Source organism: Pristiophorus japonicus, unplaced genomic scaffold, assembly GCF_044704955.1.
Source record: "Pristiophorus japonicus isolate sPriJap1 unplaced genomic scaffold, sPriJap1.hap1 HAP1_SCAFFOLD_66, whole genome shotgun sequence".
In the NCBI taxonomy this organism is placed as follows: Eukaryota; Metazoa; Chordata; class Chondrichthyes; family Pristiophoridae; genus Pristiophorus; species Pristiophorus japonicus.
The window spans coordinates 2,887,598-2,894,045 of NW_027254572.1; the positions used below are offsets into that span (position 1 = coordinate 2,887,598).

Consider the following 6,448-nt stretch of genomic DNA (forward strand, 5'->3'; position numbering starts at 1 on the left):
TCTCGATTTCAGTCTCCCCGTCTGTGCCCATCAGTCTCTTCCCCTCCTTCCCTCTCCCGTCTGTCTCTCGAGTCTGTCCCTTGCAGTTCTCCGTCCGTCTGGCCCCGCTGTCTGTCGACCTTTCTCTCTCACTGTCTGTCTCTGTCGTTACATCCCTGTCTCCCTCCTGTTTAACTCCCCCGTTTGTCACCCTCTCTGTCTCCCCAGTCTTGCTCTCTCCCTCCTTAACTTTTCTGTGTCTGTCTGATTCGTCTGTTCTATTTCTGTCTTGCCCGTTTCCCTCTGCTGTATTTCTCTCCCCTTCTACATCCTCCCGTCTGTCTACCACCATCAGCCTCACCCACTGTGTTCCCTTCTTTTACATTTCCAGTCGGTTATCTCCACCACACGGTCTGTCGCTCTCTCTCTATCACCTCCTGTAGGTCTCTCTCTCTCTCTCTCTGTCCCCCGCCCCTATCTATCTCCTTCCTATCTCTCGTCTGTCTTTCTCTCACTCTCTCTGTTGCCCCTCTGGCTCACCAGTTTGCCTGCTCCCGTCGAGCACCGTCTCAGCCTTTGTCTTTGTAACATATCATCTATCTGCCGCAGCCTCTCGCAATGCACCATTCTTCCAGTCAATCTCTATCCCACCACACCCAATTTGTTGCTCTCACACGCTGTCCCTCGCTCCCCCAGCTCGTTTTCTTTGTCTACCACGTCGTTTTCTCCGTGTCTTTCCGGTCTGTTTTCTGTCCATTTCTCTCCCACGTCTGTCCCACTCTAACCCTCTGTACGTCTACTCACTTCTGTCTATCCACAGCTGTCTCCCCATCTCTCATTCTCTCTGTCACCGCCAAATGTTTATCACTCTTTACCTCGCTGATCTGCCTATCTGACTCCGCCTGCTGGTTCTCTCCCTCTTTCTCCCCACGTCTATCTCCCTGCTGTCTCTTCATCACTCTCACTCTGTTTGACCCATCGATTACCCCGCCGTCTGCCTCTGTCTCCATATCTCTCTCTGTCGACCTCTTTCCCTGTCTCCAAGGTTAAAAAAAAATTAAATCAGAAATGTGGGCGTCGCTACCAAGGCCTTCCTTCCTTTATTGCCCTTCTGAAACTGCCCCAGAGAAGGTGGTGTTGAGCCTACTATTTGTAACCGCTGCAGTCCGTGTGATGAAGAGACTCCCGCAGTGCCGACTTCGTCGCTGCAGTTTGATTCAACTGAGTGTTTCGCTGGGCCATTGTCGAGGGCATTGAAGTGTCAACCGCATTGCTCTGCGTCTGGAATCACGTATAGCCCAGACCAGGAAAGGACGGCATATTTCATCCCCAAAAGTACATTAGTGAACAAGATGGATTATTACGACAATCCAGTACTATCATGGTCATTTCTGATACTAGCTCTTCAAATCAAGATTCATGTAATTAATTCAATTTAAACTCTTCAGCTGCCGTGGCAGGATTTGAACTTACCTCTCGGCGATCTTCCGACATGGCCTCTGGATTAGTAGTTCAGTAACATTCCCACTCTGCTACCGTATGGTTTCTCTCTCTCTCTCTCTTAGTGTTTTCTCGGTCTGTCGTCACCTTCTTTCTCCCCCAGCTGCCTCTCTCTGTCTTGCCATCTGTCTTTTTCCACCGCCTGTCTCCATCACTCTATCTCTCTCCCCACCCACCTCCCCGTGTCTGTCTTTCGCTCTGATCCGCCGTATGTCTCTCTCATTCTGCCTCCTCGTATGTCTTTCTGGTCATTTCTCTCCTGTATGCCTCTCTCTCTCTCTGTGCCTCCTCATCTGACTGCCGTTGCTGTCTGCCCCATCTGTATCTCTCGCCGTTTTGCCCTGTTTGCCTCGATTGTTTCACCAAACTCTCTATTTATCTGTCTCTTACACGTCTGTCTCACCCGCTCTCTCTCACTCTCACTGCCTCACCCCACCTTCTGTCTCTCTCCCTTTAACTCTATCTGAGCCCAGTGTGTTATCTTTCTGGCGAACCCCCGTCTGCCTCCCCTGTCTGTCAATTACTGTCCCCTTCCACCATGCAAACCCGTCTGCCCCTGTCTGTCGCTCTCTATTTGCCTTCCGTCAGTCTTCCCTTTCTGCCTCCCCTGTCTGTCCCCCTTACATTATTCTCCGCCGCCTGCCTCCTCCCTTCTGCCTTCCACGTCTATCTCTCTCTTTGTCACGCATCATATCTCCCACCCACCCAGTTTTTCTCCATCCGTTTCTCACCCTGTCGGTCGGTCTTGCCGCCCCCTCACCTTAGTATTGTCGCTCTCTTTATCCCCCACCATAATAAACTCACCCTGTCTCCCCTCCCCCTAGGCTGTCACTCTCTCTCTCTCTCTTTCAAAATCTGTCTGCCTCGCTTTCTGTCTCTTCGGACTGTCTCCTCTCCATGAAAACCACCTGTCTGTCTCTCTCTTTCTGTGACATGCATATAACTGTGTCCCCCTGCCTATCTATCTCTCTGTCACCTTTACCAGGCGTAAGATTTTGAAGGAGATCTTCTAGGCAAAAGTTGGAAAAATAGCGCAAATCTCCGACCGCAATAACCCTTCTCTCAGGGATGCGTTGGATCTGTCAAAAGCCATTTTGACTGTCCCAGTGCCGGCTTTCAGCGCACGCACATCGCGCTCTGAGAAACGCACTTGAGAGGCCTCGACGGGTGTGTGCTGACATCATACGTGCCCTTCGAGACCGCAATTGTTGGAAGTTTGGCAGGCTCTCTGTTGCCATGTATTTCCCTTAGTCTGAAACAAACGTGACAAGTTATCAATGGCGATTGCAATAATTATTAATCTTTCACAGAATGTTATGAAATTAATTGAATAAGCTTCATTTTAATTTAATAAATCCCGGAATGGGCATCGAACCTGTACCGACGAGGAGAGAGCGCTGCATCCTAACCACTAGGTGGCGGTCACAGGGGTGAGTAAACGTTGATGTCAAGAACTCGTGAACCAGTTCGGCGGCCTCTGTGAGAATGTTTAAAGGGAGAATGTTCAAAGTAAACTAGTCGCAACAGCAATGAACCGCAATAAAAAAAACAGCCAAAACCTGTGTTTTTCCCCGGCAGACATGGCGGAAATTAAACAGCGGAAGTGAACCGTTTTGAAGATTGAATGTCATTTGGGACTGGCTCGTTTTATTAATTGTAAAACTTATGATTTATCTTAAAGACTTGGATATTTCATTGCAGTCCTCTGCTGTTACGACTTTACCAGAACAACAACAACAATTTAGCTACCAGATTAATGCGTGGTATCCGGATTGGTTTCAATACCCACAAACTGGCGCTTGGGATTACAATATCGGACCGTATCTGGATTGCATTGTTGACGCTCCATGTCAATGACATTTAATGACAACCCCGTCATCAGAAATCTTTCCAGAGATGCTGCCTGACTGGCTGAGTATATCCAACATTTTCTGATTTCATTTCAGATTTACAGGATTCGCAGTGCATTGCTTTTGAAACTAAAAAGTAACATAAGTTGACGTCATTGGGATTCGAAAGTCAGTACCATTCTGCAACGGCAAATGTGAGTCATGCGTGGTGTGTATCCTCCCTTCTGCCAGATAAAGAACATCACTGAATGGGTGCAGAACATTTTGAGGGGCGAATGGGAGCTGCGTAAGTCGTGATCTATGTGCTAACCACTGACATAAGGAAAGAAGGGGATGATTTTCTTCAGTCAGAGTTTCAGGTGCAATTGAGGAAATTAATGAGCAGGACCAGAAAGGTATTCTATGGATTATTCCCAGTGCCTCGCGCTATTGAGGTTGGAAAAAGCAACGTATGTCTGGATAAACGATGCACGAGGTTGGGCTACAGAATCCGGGGCATTTGGACCAGTTCTGGCGCAGGAGAGACCTGTTGCAGTCGGTCGAGTTGTACATCAATCGAGTTAGGACCAATGTCCACGCGGGAAGTTTAACAACTGGGGCGGGTGTGGGGTTGAACTAATTTGGCAGTGGATTTGTGTACCAGGATGAAACATCTGTAGATGTTGTAATTATGCATTATACACAATTCCAAACGATTATCAAATATCAACTATAGCAGTGAACGTGGCCTCAGACAGCGCATTTCGGCCCTACCTTGGGAAACGATATACCACGGCTCGGCAAAACCTTCCCTTACACCGAGCACAAGCACAGGAAACAAAGGCACAGCAGACCTTGCTGAGGACCGTAGAGAGTAAAATGTTCTTCGATCAGTGATAGCTCTAAATATATTTTGGTGTCTCTGTGTTAAGTTGCAATTTGTTCTGTGGGTTATAAATATATTTTGTATATCTGTTTTAGTGTTTATGTATTTGAATGCAATTTAGTTATTTATAATAGTATTGTGGAGCATCTGTGTTTGTTATAAATGTATTTTCTGTGTACATCTTTGCATCTTGTAAACACCTCGCAAATAAACGTAAATACAATTATAGCACCGAGAGACTTGGAGATAAATTCATAATAACACATATATGAACACAAATAATTTGATTATCAATGTTCCACACAATTTAATTTACAACTCAAAGATAGATGCACAAATATATATTATAAATTTCCCGCATTGACACCGAAATTCATTACAAATAACAATACATTACACAAACAATAAAACACGTCTACAGCGAGAATCTATGGAGTCTCAATAACTGAAGGCTTCTTGCAGAGAGCCGGCATCGACACGATGGGTTGAAAAGCTTCCTTCTGTATTGAATGATTCGATGATTCTTTGTCTTCTTCCTTGAAGGACAGGTAGGACAGGCAGCTGTATGATGGGAGCACAAAGACCACAGGACATACAGCTCTAGTGGCGCAATCGGTTAGCGTGCGGTACTTATATGACAGTGCAGGCTTGGGAAATGCCGAGGTTGTGAGTTCGAGCCTCACCTGGAGCAGCCGAGGCTTTTGCATGTGATGTTTGTACTTTTCAGAGTCTGAGGCCGTTTTCGATTTATCCATTTCTCTTGTCTATTCCGCCATGTACCACGGTGCTTTCTGTCTCTCTCGTTGCAGTTATCTCAATGTGAATCTGTGGATTATATCTGAATGAATACCCGTGCCTTTTGCCCACATGAAATAAATGAGGTGATCAAACAATTCTTCATCTGGCACTAGGGAGCTAATGAACCAACATTTATAAGAAGATATAGTTTATTGTAAATATAACATTCCCTCTTGAGTGATAGAGGTTCAATTCTGTACAAAACGAAACTATGATCACAACAGTTTCCAATAGCCGCCTTTTAATGTATTGCCGCAAGCGCTACCATTGTAGCTCAAGGAGTTTCATAATTAATAAACAAAGAAATCAAGCAATGAAACGGTAGAGATGGTTCTGAGAATGTGGAATGCCCTCGGCCAGACCAACATTTAAAACAAGGTTTAAAAACTGGCAGCTTGCAGGAGGAGGGGAAGAAAGGAAAGAGAGCCACAGAAAAGCCACGGGAGTTTCGGAAGTTAAGGGCGTTTGTCTCTGACCACAGCATAGTTGCGCACGGCACGGATATTGTTGCTGTTAAATATGAATAAAATGCAACGTTTGTTTGCGTCTTTTTCCGTTTCTGTCCCTTTTACCTAATTCTTAATTCCATTTGCCTGCGATGATTCCATAAATCTCCGTATCCTTGCCGAACAAAAATCGATCAATGTGAAACTTGAAAATGTCAATTGACCCCAACGTCGATAGATCTTTAGGGGAGGAATTATAAGACAGGTGCGATAGGCAGCTGTATGATGGGAGCACAAATATCACACAGCATTCGCATCCAGCTCCAGCGACGGAATCGGATAGCGCGCAGTACTTATATGACAGTGTAAGCACCCAGGAAGGCCGAGGTTGTGAGCTCGCGCCTCCCCTAATACAGCTGATGGCTTTGCTTGTGACATTTCGTCAGTAATCGAAGGTGCAATTGATGTATCCCCAAACCTTACCTATATATTCACTGTTTTATTCCAGCACAAAATATTGCAACGGAGGATGAAAATTGTACATATTTGTGGGATGGAGTGGAGGCGTTTTGAAATTTAATCAATAACTCTGATGTAAATAATAATGTGCCGGAAATACACTCGATTTCAAAGAGAAGATATGTAAACACATTGTTTAGCTCGACATAATTCCTACACCACATTCAAAAGAAACAAGTATTTCCTGAACATTTCGCTAAAAATGATGTGCTCCGTGTTGCAATGGCTCGTGCATTGGACTTCTCGCTGATTCTGATCTGTAGAAACATTCAAACTTATCGATTCGAGTCCCATCAAAGTCCAAATGTAAATTAATAGAATGTTTACTGCACAGCAGGAGGCCATTCGTCCCATCGAGAGTGTGCTAGCTCTCAGCTAGTCCCACTCCCCCGTCCTTTCCCCATAGCCCTGCAGGACAGGGCTGGCTGGTTCCGAGGCTGGAAAGTAATTTTTTGCAGCAAACCGCAACTGTCTGCGATAGCCGGTAGGTT

General features: G+C 45.7%; 1 non-coding gene across 1 annotated transcript; it reads left to right on the forward strand.

Annotated features, from left to right (window-relative positions):
- Positions 1–4,791: 4,791 nt before the first annotated feature.
- trnai-uau (transfer RNA isoleucine (anticodon UAU)) lies at positions 4,792–4,885 on the forward strand. The gene is made up of 2 exons: positions 4,792–4,829; positions 4,850–4,885. It is a non-coding gene; the product is annotated as a tRNA-Ile (tRNA).
- The last annotated feature ends 1,563 nt before the right edge of the window (positions 4,886–6,448 follow it).